We start from the raw sequence: 19,778 nt of genomic DNA on the forward strand, positions 1-19,778 counted from the left end.
CTCTCCACAGCTCCGTCTACTCGCCCTCTCCGTCTCCTCTCTTGGCTCGTCCCAACTCTTCACTCTTGACTTCTCCCACTTCTTTCCAGCTCCACCGACGACTCTCTTGAACTCCGCACAACTGTCTTTACTGACAAACGCAGTCGTTTATATAAGCCCCATGTCTTTGCTCTTTCACCCTTGACCCTTTGCCTCCGACCCTTCACCTCTCTAACTGGCTCCCCATTGGACCGAGGAAAAGTGGGCGTGAATGCTTTTTGATCCATGAATTTGCATATAGCGTCCTCACTCCAACGCCCTGGAGGCGGGGCCAATTCGCCCCAGCTCGCCGATTGGACGGAACAAAAGTGGGCGTGAGTCGTTTTTGATCCGTTTTCTGCGGAAAGTCCGTGATGTTTTTGAATACGCTGCTCGGTGCGCGCCCTGCACGAGTCCAGTATCGGTGCCCACGAGTGGCGCGAGATGGTGTGGATGCGATGGTGGCGAGTTGTGACGGTAAAGGTCGTGGCGGTTGTGGTGAAGCGGCGTTGTGGTTGGTGGTTGTTGTTGTGAAGCGGCGTTGTGGTTGGTGGTCGTTGTTGTGAAGCGGCGTTGTGGTTGGTGGTTGTTGTTGTGAAGCGGCATTGTGGTTGGTGGTTGTTGTTGTGAAGCGGCGTTGTGGTTGGTGGTTGTTGTGTGATGGCTGTTGAGACGTGGTTGGTGGTGGTAATAATGGCGGCTGGTCCAAAATAAAGATAGTAAAAGAAAAATGGCTATCCTGAAGAGTCGCAGCCCGACTGAATGACATTTATTCCCTCTAGACAACGGGTTTGGGCCTAACTACACATATACTTACAGAGATATCTCACCTAAGGGACCTGAATGGTGGTTTGTGAATTTCGTCACCCACAACAATATATATATATATATATATATATATATATATATATATATATATATATATATATATATATGTATATGTATATATATATATATATATATATATATATATATATATATATATATATATATATATATATATATATATATATACGTATATATATATATATATATATATATATATATATATATATATATATATATATATATATATATATATATATATATATATATATATATACGTATATATATATATATATGAATGTATATATATATATATATATATATATATATATATATATATATATATATATATATATATATATATATATATATATGTATATATATATATATATATATATATATATATATATATATATATGTATATATATATATATATATACGTATATATATATGAATGTATATATATATATATATATATATATATATATATATATATATATATATAAAAAAATATATATTTCTATCTTATACATCCGACTCATTCTCTCGGCAAGGAATTCAGCTTGCGTTCTTCATTGCATCACTTTTGGGGGCATCACTATGCTGAGCATGACTCCACTGTGAAGAATTAAGCCATGGCACCATCCAAAAGCGCCTCTCTTCCTTGAAATAAGCCATGGATTATTTTATTTTGAAATTTGGGATTCAAGATTTAGCAATTAAAACCATGCTACTTCTCATACTTGATACTGTCCTTTCAACCCATAGACATGTGTTGTATTTATAATCACTTGAGAAACAGGTGACCTTGTCCATGGTATCAAGTTAGGGGCCGTACACAAAATACATGATGCTTTGGGGGGTGGAGTATTTCCTAGAGCATCACAGAGTGTCGCAGGGCAGGGGGTGTCAGAGGCACAGTCACATGACAGCATTTTCATCTTCATGAGCGCAGCGATCTTGGATTTCCCTTCACCGTGACAGGACATGTAAATTTAGAAAAAACTTCCTTTTGGTTAAATCCATCCAAAATTGGCAGAGGTGTTGTTTCAATCGTTAATTCCAAACTATGAGAGGACATTTCCTAAAAAGGAGAAAGCATGATCAATATCAACTGAAAGTTTGTGAAACTTCAAGGGAGCTGAAGAGCAACACTGTCTCGTTGATTGAGCTGTCGGATGCCACCGTAAATGAATAAAAACATGCAAAATTGAAACTGATCGAAATTTTAAAATAGTGACATCTCTTTCATTCACAGACGTGTATTTATTTTGGGTTGGGGTCAGGCAAAGCATCACCAAGCGTCACAAGATGGAGGATGCCAGAAAACTGCCAAAAAAGTCACACATTTTGCATACAGTCCTTTTGGGCCTGAATAACTATCACCTGAAACTCTCAATGAAATTGCAGAGAAAATCATAAGTAAAATCTGCCTGGAAGTAAAAGTAATCTAAAAACAAACACTTACAACAGCAATCGAGATACACTGTGTCCTGATTGGCGATTTAATTATAAATTTAAATAAATTACCAAAATCTAACCAGATTCTGTACAAGAGTATTAACATAAATAACATTTCAAAAAGCAAGCCCTCATTTATCCTATCGTGACATTGTTGTAAACAAAGTCCACCTAATTATACTTTGTTTACTTCTCGACATGTTTTTGTCATCTTTTTTTTCCATAGGCTGCAAGTATTTAATCACATTATTTGCTGCAATACTTACTCTGAGTTTACAAATACAATATAAAACTACACACAACAATGTCAGAACATCTCTTTTTTTTTCAGTCAATGACGTGAGGTTTATACAATTGTACCTGTCTGGTACATTATAAAGTTATCCAAGACTTGGGAATGACGTCATCGGGAAAGGCTTGCCTAAATCGGCATCGCATGTGTGTGTTCAAGGGCGGCATCAAATTTTATTTGACTTTGTGTCTTAAATATATCTGAGCCTTGATCTTATTGAATTCCCTTAAGCTTTCCCTGCTCTGAGCAAAAATCAATTACAGTACATCAGCTTCGAAATTGCCATCGTGCTGTCTGAGCACACACTTCTCTGTGAGATAATATGATCATTACAGCTTTCATATGTGTTTTCTTTAGGGGTTTGAAGGATATTTGAAGTTATTGCTTATTATATAATTTTATACATCAAATGGTGCTCTTTGTAAAGTGAATCACCTTTCTTGTCTTCACCTGCTTATTACCTGATTTGTGATACACTTTTGTTCATTTTTGTCCAATCCTGTTTTTCAATAAAATATTTCACCCAAAATCTGCCCTTGGAACGTTATCATCACCAGTGACTCAAACAGAGCAGGTTTAGGTTAAAAATAATGATGTTCAATGTGAAAACGTCTCTGGGTTGTTGTCTTTTAAATATATTGTTGACGTACACGACCGTTCTAAAGTTTTAGAACATCCCCATTTTTCCAGTTTTTACTGAAATTTAAGCAGTTTAATGTTTCAATGTACTCTGAAATTAAAGCAGAGAACAAATAAACAATTGCAGATAAAAAATAAATCATGGAATCGTTTTGTTGAACAAAATTTAATCTAAATTTTGGACTCATCAAAGTAGCCAAGTTTTGCAGATATAACAGCCGAACATACTCGTGGCATTCTTTCTACAATGGAAATCAAATATTGGTCGGAAAGTTCTTCCCAACACTGTTGCAGAAGTTCACACAGATGTGTTGTACTTGTAAGTTGCTTTGCTTTCACCCTTCTGTCCAGTTCATCCCAAACCAGCTTGATGGGGTTTAAGTCTGGAGACTGCTGGCCATTCCATGATTTGAAGCCTTCCGTCTTGTTCTTTTCCTCTAAGGTAGTTCTGACAAAGCCTGGAGGTATGTTTTGGGTAGTTATCTTGCTGTAGGATGAACCCCTGACCAACTAGGCATAGACCAGAGGGTATTGCATGGCGCTGCAAAATGCTGTGGTCGCCCTTTTGGTTCAGGGTGCCAGTCACTCTGTGCAAGTCGCCAACTCTGGATCCAGAAAAAGAGCCCCATATCATCATGCTTCCTCCTCCATGTTTGACAGTTGGTGTCACACACTGAGGAACCATCCTTTTGCCCACTAGACGGTGTACAAAAACCCTGCGTGATGAACCGAAGATTTAAAATGTTGATTCATCGGTCCATAAGACCTTCCAGTTTTCAGTAGTCCACTGGTGGTGCTTCATGGCCCAGGCAAGCGTCTTTTTCTTATTTTGCCATCTCAGCAATGGCTTTCTTACTGCCACTCGACCTGTCACACCTACAGCTCGAAGTCTTCTCTTCACATTTGAAACTGAGACTTCCTTTCCTCAACCGGTGTTAAGCTGTGCTTCAAACTGCTGTCCTGTGAGCCACCGATCATGCAAGCTGTTGACTCTCATAAACTTGTCTTCTGATTGTGTTGTGGCTTTGGGTCTGCCAGACCTCTTCCTGTCAGAGTTTCCAAGTGCCTTTTATTGGTGTCGGAAACTGTACTCACTGACACCTTGGCTTTTTTGTAATTTCTCGAAAGGAAAGACATACACTTTTAAGGGTTATAATGGTCTGTCTGTCTTCCTTTGTTAATTGTCTTTTTATCACCATTATGATAGCAATATATTACTTCCTTCAGTGCAATATTGTCCAAATAATGCTTCAGAGGGTGTAGCAACAGTCTGCTCCAGCACTGCTTTTATACAGACAGAGGGTTTGTAACTAATCAACAAAAGTTGGGACACCTGTAGGAATTGTTCGCATCAACTTTCAAGGCTTCATTTATTTCCATTGCTGCAGAACAGCTGCAGTTGCTTATCCATTACTTGTTCCTTGAAAAGGGCCTTTTTTAACAACTCTGGAATTTACATTATTTTTCAGTTTTTGGTAAGCTAAACTTTGTTTTTTAACCTCTGGCAGTTTACCGCTTTGCTTTGTACCATTTCAGGTTATTCACTGGACTTGAACTGCTTACATTTCAGTAAAAACTGGAAAAATGGGGGTGTTCTAAAACCTTTGACCGGTCGTGTATTACACTGATGGTGTGCTTCAGTAAAAAATCATTTGAGCATCAGAATATTTTGTCAGACATTTCAATGCATGAGCCTACTCCCTAACTTGAGTGCATCAATAGGGAGGAAGTCCAAAAGGGACGTTATTGCTAAACCGACTTTCTGATTTACAACGTAGTATTTACTGATGGACATTAAAGACTCCACCACAACTTTTGAAAGGAGTACATCACTGTGGGCTGGTAGCATAGCCAAATTCAGAATACCTACCTTAGACTTTGGGGAAATTGCATCAGCAGTATAGCTCCCAGAAATGAAATATACCAACAGTCGTTTTCTGGATATGAATGGAATAACACCCACACTTTGTAAGTAATGCCACTCACCTCTGAGCTGGCTCGCTTCGATTTGAATCTATACTCAGTTATATAGCTGTCACTATGGTGTTTTTTGACATGCAAAATGAGGCATCAATGGGTGTGCCATTAATCAGAAGGATGTTAGGCAATGGACCTGTCTGCTAGCATATGTTGTTAGTGGACATGAAGGCCCCACAGCACCTTTTGCAAAGAATAGGAGATGTCTCAAATTCTTTACACGTCTGTTCAGTGGTGTTCGGGTACAATGTGAGTTAATTCTTGGATGCCTATAAATTGATGCAGAATTTTGTTTATAGTATTGTTTATTATACATGACTGTGTAATGTTTGCTCAGGTGAGATGGTTGTTGTAAAAGGAGATTTTGGGAAATGGGAAACAAGTTATATGAAGTTTAAGTTATTCTTTGACCTGTGTCGAGAGATTGCCAGGGTTCAAGAGATTTCTGGTTCTTTCTGCAAACACAATTGCCTGTTAAGTATGAGGGTTTATAGAGGGAGGGAATTTCCAGATGGTTCTCTCTCCGAGGATATATAAATGGAAAAGCAGAGTGAGAATTTGGGAGAAAGAAGGTAAGCAAGTCCCATGTTGATTTCTGTGCTGTACTGCAGCGGGTTTTGTGTTTTTGCTTTGAAATAAACCCAAGTTTGGAGTATACTTGCCTTCCAGTTTGGATCAATTGAGAAAAGAACCTTGGGGTTTTGTGATAGGTGCTCCATCGATTGCACCCTGAACAAATTCCACATTCTTGCCCAAATCAGCTCCATTCGAAAGTTCGGCCACGCCAGGTGGTTCGTGAAAGACTTGGACCAGAAATATATTCCCATACTGCCTCCACAAGGAGGTAGGAATAATTGAGGTGGTTTAAAAATAATTGGAAGAGACTTTGTCAGTAATGCAAGATTTTAGAGCCGATTGTAAAATCTGACAAACTAATCCCCTCCTTTACATCTCATTTGGAAAAGCTATGGAAAGAGGTCAACCATTAAGGCATCACACCTAAAAACACAATGAGAGCCACTGTCATGATCAGCGATATGTTGCTGGAGTTGATGTCAAGCGACTTACAGGCCCTGCCGTGGCAAAATAAATCCAGGAACATCCTGTACTATACACTTCTGTTCTGTTGAACAATTTTCGGTAATTGCTGTTTATTTTGTGGGACATTTAAAAATTTCTTGTTCTGAGAACTTGTTTCCGAGTAGGATGAGCAGTGCACATGGTTTTTTGCACTGCATTGCCTGCCTACCTAATAGAGATATTGCAATACAGTAAAGCCTTTTCTTTTTCCATTCACTTTTTGGGACTTGAGGCAGAATGGCATTTTCACACAAAACATTTTGGTGCCCATTCTAAGTTGCCCTGAGGGCACAAAAGTCAACGAGAGTGCGTGGCCTTGCATCACATGTTTATCACACCAGCAGGTAGATTACTCCCTACCTGGTAGTTATTAATCAACCAGGGGAGATTTTATTCATAAGACAATGTTGGTATCGTATGACAAGACAAGACAAGAGAAAATTCCTGAGAAAAGCCTGGTTTTCAGAAGTGAAAAATCCAAATCCTTCTTTGCACTCTGTTCTGTTCTTGTGTATGGCAGCTTTGGCTGCCAGGTAGCTATCATTTCTTGGAGCACAGCTGTGCTGCTGATGCTGTGCCCCTCTACCAGTAAACTGGTATTTATTTCACCAACCTCAGAAGGATGATAGGCTGAGTTTACCCCACCTGATGTTCATTCAGCAGTCAATGGGGCTCAAACTCAGGGTGCTGGGATCCCAAGCCAGCCACCATAACCACTAAGGCCAAAGTCACATTTGCTCTACGGCGAGGATACGGCGACCGTACGCCCTCTGAATTGACAGAAACGTGCGGCGCCGCAGAGTTTCTGCGGTGGCCTCAGGGTGGCCCTACGCCGTTTGGCTATCTATTACAAGCCATAGGGGTCGCCGTGGAATTATAACGCGGAGTTATAACTTTTTTCATTTCTACGTTCGCCGTAGCAATTCGACAAGCCGAAAAAAAAAAAATGAACCCACTCGTTACCGTCCATCTGGCTGTGCGTTCGCCTTAGGGCCCCCCTGCGGTCGCCTTGCGGGCACCTTGAGGCTACCTTGCGTCTGCCTTGAAAATTCTATTGCCGCCGCAGGGCCCCCCTAAGGTCACCGTGCGACATCAAATCAAAGATCGTACGGCAACCCCACGTTTTCGGTCTCCACAATTTCTAAATACGCCGTGCGGCTCCCCCAAAAAATAAAAACATATGTGACTGCTTCATTGTGTGACCGTGGAAATACTGCGGCCGCCGAATAATTGCTCGTGGCCGTAGATTTTGGAGACTCCATGGCTGCCGTGGCAAATGTGACTTAGGCTTAAACCAACACCAGGCTTTATCCTTTACATTGATACCTTCCATGTCAGTTTGTCAGTATAGTCCACCATGCACAACCCAGGTAGCCTATGGTGCTGGGCTGACTCTGGCGAGATACCTTACATGCTGAACAGACATTTAGCTACATTCAATGTGGGGTCATTAGCCACCTGGGAAGCCAAGGGTAGCCAACAAATGGTACTTTACTTCCACAGATTAATAAAACCACAGGTTGGAAATCACTCACGATGTCATCTTATGCCTTTGTCGCATGCCTGTACAACTTTCAATGTTTGGAATAATCATTAAAGTTTCAGAATACAAAACATAAGAAGCAAATATACAGGGTCCATATGATGTAAAACCTTAAAAACCGTCATTTTCAAAACCTACTCTTTTCAAAACCAATTTTTTAAAATAACATCAGGGTTCCTCAAAAAGCAAGGTGACTGACAGGGGGTATAAACTACTACTACTCAGCGGATGCATCCGAGAGAGAGAGTTCACAATGACGCGCCATGAGTCTTTGTCCATCATCAGTGTCTGCATGTCCGCTATGTCATGCTGGATATCCCTTGCTATGCAGTCGATGTAGTTCAAAACTAACAGTGGGGTAGTGGAGCAACAGTTGGACACGAGGAAGGGAATTATTGAACAGGAAGGGAATAGAGAGAGGAAACTGCAACCTGCAAGTGAGAGGGTTGGGTTTGGAAGGCTTACTGGGGGTAATAAATATTGCAAGTAAGAATGGGGGATGACATGAGATGGCTGTGCACCACCTACATGAATCCCTGGAGGGAAGAGTGAGACAGAACAGTCTCGGGAAGGTGGTTCCACATCTGGGAGAAGCAAGGAACAGAAGATTCGAGCTAGATTTTGGAAGTTTAACCGCAAGGAGGTTACTGTACAAATCGGTGCATCCTGAAGTTGCTGGGGAGAGTCAGAGAACTGATAGAGTAGTGGGAGCAAGAGAGGTGGTCACCCGAGGAGAAGTTGTCAAAAACTGACTTGCTTGCGATGGAATATCAACAGACATCTTGAGAGCATTAAATACCACATAGTTCAGGAGAGACAAGTAATGCTGGTGCCCGAGCCAATAGGGTAGAGCAGAACTCCATTATACTCTGGACAAGTTTTTGTAGGCTATATTTAGTTGTGAATAATGTAGGGTCCTCTGTCTGTGGCTGGCTTTGGAGGCCAGCCTTGCGAAATGGGTGGTCCAGAAGAGGTCATGGCTGATGTTGAGGTCTCACAATTCAAGAGATTGATCCTGTTCCAGTGGCTAATCAAGGAACTAGATAAGTAGGTTATTTTGACAATCCCTGTGGGATTGCCTGTAATTCAGACATCAAAATGATAGTCGTATTTTGTTTGACAGCCATGAGAATCGACACTGGGCAACAGTATAAATGAATAAGCATATGAACACATTTGCATAGTAAGCATTTTGAACTGCACATTGGCACCGAAAATGACATTGGAAACCGAAATATTAGCAAAATCAAGCCATGAATCTTCACGGGCCTTTGTGAAAAGGTTCAGTGACAAATGTGGTTCTCAATGAGTTTTACCAAATGAAAAATGCTTATCTTCGTCGAAGAAATTATTAGGTTCATGCGAGGTTCAACACAAATGCAGAAACTTCGAGGTAGAGGAATGTCCTCCTCATGTCCACCTTGACTGCGAGACACGTGCGTCGCAAATTTCTGCTTTCCTCCTCGGGGATGATTCTGATCGATGGACGTGTGTCTTTTCACATATAACGTCATCATTACCAATAAAAAGATCATTTAAAGTGAACACAAACCTTTCATAAAATTCTGGTCTTTAATAAATAGCACTAATTAGGAACAGGATAAATAACATTAATTATGAATTGGATAAATAACATTAATTATGAATGGGGGAAATAACATTAATTATGAATTGGATAAATAACATTAATTATGAATGGGATAAATAACATTAATTATGAATTGGATAATAACATTAATTATGAATGGGATAAATAACATTAATTATGAATTGGATAAATAACATTAATTATGAATGGGATAAATAACATTAATTATGAATTGGATAAATAACATTAATTATGAATGGGATAAATAACATTAATTATGAATGGGATAAATAACAATAACTATGAACACTTGAACATTGAAATATGAATTTATACATTTTTAAAACACTATTCAGCATTTGCACAAGATCCCATTGTGTGTTTCGTAAAGGCAGAAATTGGAGTGTCTAAACTGTAAATCAATTAAAGTTATTGTTTAACCAGAGAGTTCAGAGAACACCTTACCCCCTCACAGTCTTGAGAGACAAGGACCTGGCCGGGGTCTGTGAGCGGCAAATTTGATTGGTTGTGATGACGTAAAATGCTTCCAAGTACTGTTAAACGGAATTGGGTTTTGAAAGTGCCAAAAAGTTGATTTGTGATCCACAGTGTTCAAGTATATAATTCAAATGAACTAAAATAAAGATTTTGAAGCTTGGAGAAAAAAGTTTTTTTCGGAAGTTTTTCCGCCGTTGATGCGTCTTTCACACTGCCTTATTTAACATGTTACATGAGTTATTTGTGCTTGTTGTTTGTGTCCTTTATGATGTCGCTAAATACAGTAAGTTTCTTATTTGGAATGTTTTTCAATTTCTGATCCCACACACAACTGTAACTGGTGTTTTTTTTAAGGCAAAGTGTTGTATCAATCAGTGCACCATCCTTGGGATGGATTTCTAAGCTGCGGATCCATATGCGAGCATTGACTGCTGCTGGTGAACGTTAAATATCCCATTGTGTCTTTTACAAATAGAAGGTGATTCTTGCCAGTCATCTGACTGAGCAAACTACAAATTTCTGGAAATTGCTACCACTGGAAAAGCAATGGCAAACGACCCAGTTTATTTCCTTACAAAGGAAATGGCTTTGGCAGCCCTGACTGTAAAATGTATATCTGTATCATATCGAGAAAATTGCAATGTTAGTGGTTCTGTATTATCAGACTCAGAGGTGTTGCAGTTAGAATGTCTGCTCCAAGTCATGTAACCCAGTGCTACCTGCCACATGGTCGGGTTGGCGGCAACTAAACCTACATCCCTTAATGGCTTTGCTCGTGGGGAGGGTGTCTGTGACACCCTGCCAGGACTAAAAAACAACACCTGACAGGGTGGATGAGCTCCCTTCAGGAACCAAAGGCCATCCAGTACGGAGATGGTGTTTCCTAAAAAACACCCAATGGGGGTTAAAAAAATAAATAAATCCACCGAGTCTGAATTACCCCCTCCTGCACATTGGTCTTGTGAAGAGGTTTCCTTGTTTCAGGACGAGGTGAAGGTTTTGTCAGTTTTTCCTCTTCTTTTTCTCTGAAGCCCTGCACATTTAGTGGCTCTCAACCTTGTCTTGGGTGAATTTCAATCTGTAACTAGAAGGGCACTCGGGAGAGTGCATACCTCCGCCATGCAATGCCTGATCCACTAGAACATATCGGGCCCAATACATTTTTAACTAGAAGGGCACTCAGTAGAGTACATACCTCCGCCACGCAATGCCTGATCCACGAGAACATATCGGGCCCAATACATTTTTGAAATATGCTTTTTAATCGTTTTGGCCCTATTTTACAATGGGGAAGAATCACTTTGTAAATTAAATAATTCTCGTATCCAGATCCGAATTCAGATCTTCATCAAAATCGAACCGATTCGTCCTTGCCGCACACCCAACCAGTCCACCAAGTTTCATCCGAATCCGTCTACAACTTTTTGAGATATCATGCTATATATTAGTTTAGCCCTGTCTCCCAATGGTGAAGAATCAATTCAATAAATTATCAGATCCGGATCTGGATTCGAATCTTCACCAAAATGGAACCAATTCTTCCTTGTCACACACTCAGCATGTCCACTCCACCAAGTTTCGTCCAAATCTGTCCAAAACTTTTTGAGATATCGTGTGATATATAATTTTGGCCCAATCTCTCAACGATGAAGAATCACTTAAAAATTCTACTAGTCGGATCAGAATCCCGATCTTCCCCAAAATCGAATCAGTTTGTCCTTGTCACACACCCAACCTGTCCACAAAATTTCCTCCGGATCCGTCCACAACTTTTAAGATATCCTGCACACAGACAAACAGACAGGGGTGAAAACATAACCTCCTTCACCTTCGGTGGTGAAGGTAAACATCATGCTACACAGTACTACATAATTTTGGCCCTTTCTCTCAATGGTGAAGAATAACCTTAAAAATTAAATAATTCTCGTACCTAGATCCAGATCTAGATCTTCACCAAAATCGAATCAATTCGTCCTTGTCACAAACCCAATCTGTCCACCAACTTCCTACCCGATCCGTCCACAACTTTTTGAGATATTGTGCGATATATTTGTTTAGCCCTATCTCTCAATGGTGAAGAATCACTTAAAAACTAATCAGATCTGGATTCGGATCTTCACCAAAATTGAAACAATTCTTCCTTGTCACACACCCACAATCCTTGATTCAAAATTGTGGTCATAGCCACAATTTTGATTCGGCCTGGAAACATGATATTCTCTCACAGACTAAATAATGTCTATTATTGAAATGTGATTTCGGATTTGAGGATCGGATCTCATGGGCTAAATAAATGTCAAAATCTGGAGTGAAATTTCAAAATTTAAAGAAAAAATCCAACTCTTATAACTTAGTGTGGATCTTATAAGCTTCAAACAAGACTGTGCACCCTTCTTCTCCATATTTACACAGGAGAATGTATAAATTGCCAAATCATTCAACTTAAATTTTTTGACTGTTATGTTTTATTACTGTTTTTCCCAAGGTTTAACTTCATTGAGTGCAATGAAAATAATTAAGCAGGCAAAGACTCCCGCGACATGAGTAGTGGGCGTGGTGACTGCGGCTTGGTTCTCCGTGGGGATATCCCTGGAGTTAGGAAGGCAAAATAAATTAGAGGATTAGAATGAGTAAAGCAATGGGACAAGTGAACGATGAGATGAAGGGAGAATTGAAAAATGTTTTCAGTGGTTACAAAGCAATGAATCTCCACACCACAGCAGGAAGGTTGAGAGGTACACACACTCGCTCGAAGCTGTCTCACCTGGGTTTGAATTGTTTCACCTTTATTGTGCGATCTGCTTTCATTTAGGATGTTATTTAATTTCATGAGGAGCTTGGAACAATGTTATGTGGTGGCAGGGGTTTTTAAACTTGAAACTTTATACAATTACTCTTTTTACCACGATACACCTTAAACGGTCACTTTTTCACAATTCAAAACTTTCAAACACAAAAGCCACCACCTGTTGCAGGGAAGGGGTGGGATTCTGGAGGCAGGGGAAAGGGGTGGGGTGGGTGGTGGGAAGGAGTGGGGTAGGGTAGGAAGAGGAGGGAGGGGAAGGGATTGGGTGGGAGTCCAGGGGGAGGGTCGGTGGGAGGAGAAGGGATGGGGTTGGAGTCTGGAGTAAGGGGGTGGGGCATGAGGAGGCAGGGAAAGGGTTGGGAGGAGGCACCCTGCTTTGTCGGGCAATGCTGGGTACCTCTACAAGTAAATAAATATGATACGTCTGAGAGAGTGACCTTTTGAATTAGGAGCTGGACAAAACAGTTCAAAGATTAGTATACTACATCCTTCACCCTGGCTTCTTCTCCCCTATAAATGGAGAAGTGTGTGTGTGTGCATGCATGTCATACTTTTTGTCTGTTAATTATGTCCGTCTTCATTAATTATGCATGCACTACATATTGAAATGTACCTTTTGACCCTTTTGACTGTTGAGATCCCTTCGACCTTTGAAGACCCTTTAAGACCCTAAAGACACCGAGGACAAAAGTACCCGAAGACACAAAAAACCCAATTAACCCACAGTCTGTTTGATCCATATTTCCCCCATATTTGCATTTTGTCCCCTTCATATTTCCACAGGGCGCTCAAGGTCCGCCAGCAACCCCCTTCTGGTAAAACTACCAAAATCAAGAATCACTCCTCACCTTCACTCTTTCATTCCGCTTTTTTCCTGACTCTGGAACAAACTCTCACACTCTCTTCAATCCCACTCTTCCCTTAAAGTCTTCAAAACAGCTGTTCACCACCATCTCTTATCTTCCCCCATCCAAAACCACGATATTTTCTACCCCCATTCATTCACCCCAAACCCACCCCCTTCAAATTCCTTGCTTTTCTTTCTGAACTTTTTCTTTTCTTTCAGTATGGATTGCACTTATTGAAGATGGATTGCACCTGGGTGGAGATGCTTTGCTCTGTTTGCTCTGCTTGGGGATGGTTTGCACTGTTTGGGATGATTTGCACTGTTTGGGATTATTTGCACTGTTTGGGATGATTTGCTCTGTTTGGAGATGTTTTGCACTGTTTTGAGATGATTTGCTCTGTGTTGGGATGGATTGCTCTGTTTGGGATGGATTGCTCTGTTTGGGATGATTTGCACTGTTTGGGATGATTTGCACTGTTTGGAGATTGTTTGCCTGTTTGGAGATGGTTTACTCTCTTTGGAGATGGTTTGCTCTGCTTCGGGATGATTTGCTCTATTTGAAGATGATTTGCACTGTTTGGAGATGATTTTCTCTGTTTGGAGATGATTTGCTCTGTTTGGAGATGATTTGCTCTGTTTGGAGATGGTTTGCTCTGTTTGGGGATGATGTGCTCAGTTTGAAGATGACTTGCACTGATTGGAGAGTGTTTGCCTGTTTGGAGATGATTTGTACTCTTTGGACATGGTTTGCTCTGGTTGGGGATGATTTGCTCTATTTGGAGAGTGTTTGCCTGTTTGGAGATGGTTTGCTCTGTTTGGAGATGATTTGCTGTGTTTGGAGATGGTTTGCTCTCTTTCGGGATGATTTGCTCTATTTGAAGATGATTTGCACTGTTTGGAGATGGTTTGCACTGTTTGGGATTATTTGCACTGTTTGGGATTATTTGCACTGTGTGGAGATGATTTGTTCTGTTTGGGATGATTTGCACTGAATGGGGATGGTTTGCTCTCTTTGGGGATGGGGTACTTTGATTGGAGTTGGTTTGCATTATTTGGGGATTGTTTGCTCTGGTTGGGGATGGATTGCTCTGTTTGGGATGATTTGCACAGTTTGGGATGATTTGCACTGTTTGGGATGATTTGCTCTATTTGGGATTATTTGCTCTGTTTGGAGATGATTTGCACTGTTTGGGGATGGTGTACTTTGATTGGAGATGGTTTGCTCTGTTTGGGGATGATTTGCTCTATTTGAAGATGATTTGAACTGTATGGAGATGGTTTGCTCTGTTTTGGGATGATTTGCTCTATTTGAACATGATTTGCACTGATTGCAGACGATTTGCTCCGTTTGGAGATGATTTGCTCTGTTTGCAGACGGTTTGCTCTGTTTGCGGATGGTTTGCTCTGCTTGGGGAAGCTATGTTCTGTTTTGGCATGGTTTGCTTTGTTTGGGGATGCTCTGCTCTGTTTGGGGATTTTTGCTCTGTTTGGGGATGGTTTGCTCTGTTTTGGAATGGTTTGCACTGTTTGGAGATGGTTTGCTCTGTTTGCAGATGGTTTGCTCTGTTTGCAGATGGTTTGTTCTGTTTGGAGATGATTTTCTCTAATTGAAGATGATTTGCACTGATTGGAGATCATTTGCTCTGTTTGGAGATGGCTTGCTCTGTTTTGGGATGATTTGCTCTATTTGAAGATGATTTGCACTGATTAGAGATGATTTGCTCTGTTTGGAGATGAGTTGCTCTATGTGGAGATGGTTTGCTCTGTTTGGAGATGGTTTGCTCTATTTGGAGATGGTTTGCTCTGTTTGGAGATGGTTTGCACTGTTTGGAGATGATTTGCTCTGTTTGGAGATGGTTTGCTCTGTTTGGGGATGATGTGCTCAGTTTGAAGATGACTTGCACTGATTGGAGAGTGTTTGCCTGTTTGGAGATGATTTGTACTCTTTGGACATGGTTTGCTCTGGTTGGGGATGATTTGCTCTATTTGGAGAGTGTTTGCCTGTTTGGAGATGGTTTGCTCTGTTTGGAGATGATTTGCTGTGTTTGGAGATGGTTTGCTCTCTTTCGGGATGATTTGCTCTATTTGAAGATGATTTGCACTGTTTGGAGATGGTTTGCACTGTTTGGGATTATTTGCACTGTTTGGGATTATTTGCACTGTGTGGAGATGATTTGTTCTGTTTGGGATGATTTGCACTGAATGGGGATGGTTTGCTCTGTTTGGGGATGGGGTACTTTGATTGGAGTTGGTTTGCATTATTTGGGGATTGTTTGCTCTGGTTGGGGATGGATTGCTCTGTTTGGGATGATTTGCACAGTTTGGGATGATTTGCACTGTTTGGGATGATTTGCTCTATTTGGGATTATTTGCTCTGTTTGGAGATGATTTGCACTGTTTGGGGATGGTGTACTTTGATTGGAGATGGTTTGCTCTGTTTGGGGATGATTTGCTCTATTTGAAGATGATTTGAACTGTATGGAGATGGTTTGCTCTGTTTTGGGATGATTTGCTCTATTTGAACATGATTTGCACTGATTGGAGACGATTTGCTCTGTTTGGAGATGATTTGCTCTGTTTGAAGATGGTTTGCTCTGTTTGGGGATGGTTTGCTCTGATTGGGGATGCTATGCTCTGTTTGGGGATGGTTTGCTCTGTTTGGGGATGCTCTGCTCTGTTTGGGGATTTTTTGCTCTGTTTGGGGATGGTTTGCTCTGTTTTGGAATGGTTTGCACTGTTTGGAGATGGTTTGCTCTGTTTGCAGATGGTTTGCTCTGTTTGCAGATGGTTTGTTCTGTTTGGAGATGATTTTCTCTAATTGAAGATGATTTGCACTGATTGGAGATCATTTGCTCTGTTTGGAGATGGCTTGCTCTGTTTTGGGATGATTTGCTCTATTTGAAGATGATTTGCACTGATTAGAGATGATTTGCTCTGTTTGGAGATGAGTTGCTCTATGTGGAGATGGTTTGCTCTGTTTGGAGATGGTTTGCTCTATTTGGAGATGGTTTGCTCTGTTTGGAGATGGTTTGCACTGTTTGGAGATGGTTTGTTCTGTTTGGAGATGATTTTCTCTAATTGAAGATGATTTGCACTGATTGGAGATTATTTGCTCTGTTTGGAGATGGCTTGCTCTGTTTTGGGATGATTTGCTCTATTTGAAGATGATTTGCACTGATTAGAGATGATTTGCTCTGTTTGGAGATGAGTTGCTCTATGTGGAGATGGTTTGCTCTGTTTGGAGATGGTTTGCTCTGTTTGGAGATGGTTTGCACTGTTTGGAGATGGTTTGCACTGTTTGGAGATGGTTTGCTCTGTTTGGGATGATTTGCACTGTTTGGGATTATTTGCACTGTTTGGGATGATTTGCTCTGTTTGGGATGATTTGCACTGTTTGGAGATGTTTTGCTCTGTTTGGGATGATTTGCACTGTTTGGGATTATTTGCTCTGTTTGGGATGATTTGCACTGAATGGGGATGGTTTGCTCTGTTTGGGGATGGTGTACTTTGATTGGAGATGGTTTGCACTATTTGGGGATTGTTTGCTCTCGTTGGGGATGGATTGCTCTGTTTGGGATGATTTGCACAGTTTGGGATGATTTGCTCTGTTTGGGATGATATGCACTGTTTGGGATGATTTGCTCTGTTTGGGATGATTTGCTCTGTTTGGAGATGATTTGCACTGTTTGGGGATGGTGTAGCTACTTTGATTGGAGATGGTTTGCTCTGTTTGGGGATGATTTGCTCTATTTGAAGATGATTTGAACTGTATGGAGATGGTTTGCTCTGTTTTGGGATGATTTGCTCTATTTGAACATGATTTGCACTGATTGGAGACGATTTGCTCTGTTTGGAGATTGTTTGCTCTGTTTGGGGATGGTTTGCTCTGTTTGGGGATGCTCTGCTCTGTTTGGGGATGGTTTACTCTGTTTTGGAATGGTTTGCACTGTTTGGAGATGGTTTGCTCTGTTTGCAGATGGTTTCCTCTGTTTGCAGATGGTTTGTTCTGTTTGGAGATGATTTGCTCTAATTGAAGATGATTTGCAATGATTGGAGATGATTTGCTCTGTTTGGAGATGAGTTGCTCTATGTGGAGATGGTTTGCTCTGTTTGGAGATGGTTTGCTCTGTTTGGAGATGGTTTGCTCTATGTGAAGAAGATTTACTCTGTTTGGAGATGGTTTGCTCTGTTCGGGGATGTTCTGCTCTGTTTGGGGATGGTTTGCACTATTTAGGGATTGTTTGCTCTCGTTGGGGATGGATTGCTCTGTTTGGGGATGGTTTGCTCTGTTATGGAATTGGTTTGCACTGTTTGAGGATGGTTTGCTCTGTTTGGGATGATTTGCACAGTTTGGGATGATTTGCTCTGTTTGGAGATGATTTGCACTGTTTGGGGATGGTGTACTTTGATTGGAGATGGTTTGCTCTCTTTTGGGATGATTTGCTCCATTTGAAGATGATTTGAACTGTATGGAGATGGTTTGCTCTGTTTTGGGATGATTTGCTCTATTTGAACATGATTTGCACTGATTGGAGACAATTTGCTCTGTTTGGGGATGCTCTGCTCTGTTTGGTGATGGTTTGCTCTGTTTGGGGATGGTTTGCTCTGTTTGGGGATGCTCTTCTCTGTTTGGGGATTGTTTGCTCTGTTTGGGGATGGTTTGCTCTGTTTTGGAATGGTTTGCACTGTTTGGAGATGGTTTGCTCTGTTTGCAGATGGTTTGCTCTGTTTGCAGATGGTTTGTTCTGTTTGGAGATGATTTGCTCTAATTGAAGATGATTTGCACTGATTGGAGATTATTTGCTCTGTTTGGAGATAGCTTGCTCTGTTTTGGGATGATTTGCTCTATTTGAAGATGATTTGCACTGCTTAGAGATGATTTGCTCTGTTTGGAGATGAGTTGCTCTATGTGGAAATGGTTTGCTCTGTTTGGAGATGGTTTGCTCTGTTTGGAGATGGTTTGCTCTATGTGAAGATGATTTACTCTGTTTGGAGATGGTTTGCTCTGTTTGGGGATGGTTTGCTCTGTTCGGGGATGCTCTGCTCTGTTTGGGGATGGTTTGCTCTGTTTGGGGATGGTTTGCTCTTTTTGGGGATGGTTTGCTCTGTTTGGGGATGGTTTGCTCTGTTTGGGGATGGTTTGCTCTGTTTAGGGATGGTTTGCACTGTGTGGAGCTGATTTGCTCTGTTTGGGGATTGTTTGCTCTCTTTAGGGATGGTTTGCACTGTGTGGAGATGGTTTTCTCTGTTTCGGAATGGTTTGCACTGTTTGGAAATTGTTTGCTCTATTTGAAGATGATTTACTCTATTTGAAGATGATTTGCACTGATTGGAGATGGTTTGCTCTGCTTGGAGATGGTTTGCTCTGTTTGGGGATGGCTTGCTCTGTTTTGGGATGGTTTGCACTGTTTGGGATGATTTGCACTAAATGGGGATGGTTTGCTCTGTTTGAGGATGGTGTACTTTCATTGGAGATGGTTTGCACTATTTGGGGATTGTTTGCTCTCTTTGGGGATGGTTTGCACTGTGTGGAGATGGTTTTCTCTGTTTCGGAATGGTTTGCACTGTTTGGAAATTGTTTGCTCTATTTGAAGATGATTTACTCTATTTGAAGATGATTTGCACTGTTTAGAGATGGCTTGCACTGTTTCGGGATGGCTTGCTCTGTTTGGGGATGGCTTGCTCTGTTTTGGGATGGTTTGCACTGTTTGGGATGATTTGCACTAAATGGGGATGGTTTGCTCTGTTTGAGGATGGTGTACTTTCATTGGAGATGGTTTGCACTATTTGGGGATTGTTTGCTCTCTTTGGGGATGGATTGCTCTGTTTGGGATGATTTGCTCTGTTTGGGGATGGTGTACTTTGATTGGAGATGGTTTGCACTATTTTGGGATTGTTTGCTTTCTTTGGGGATGGATTGCTCTGTTTGGGATGATTTGCTCTGTTTGGGATGATTTGCACTCTTTGGAGATGATTTTCACTGTTTGGAAATGGTTTGCTCTGTTTGGGGATTGTTTGCTCTGTTTGGGGATGGTTTGCTCTGTTTTGGGATGGTTTGCTCTGTTTGGGGATGGTTTGCTCTGTTTGCGGATGGTTTGCTGTGTTTCGGGATGGTTTGCACTGTGTGGAGATGGTTTGCTCTGTTTCGGAATGATTTGCACTGTTTGGAAATTGTTTGCTCCATTTGAAGATGACTTGCTCTGT

The sequence above is a fragment of the Eptatretus burgeri genome, chromosome 11 (assembly GCF_056783735.1).
Source record: "Eptatretus burgeri isolate ZD-2024b chromosome 11, Ebu_testis_v1, whole genome shotgun sequence".
Taxonomy (NCBI): domain Eukaryota; kingdom Metazoa; phylum Chordata; class Myxini; order Myxiniformes; family Myxinidae; genus Eptatretus; species Eptatretus burgeri.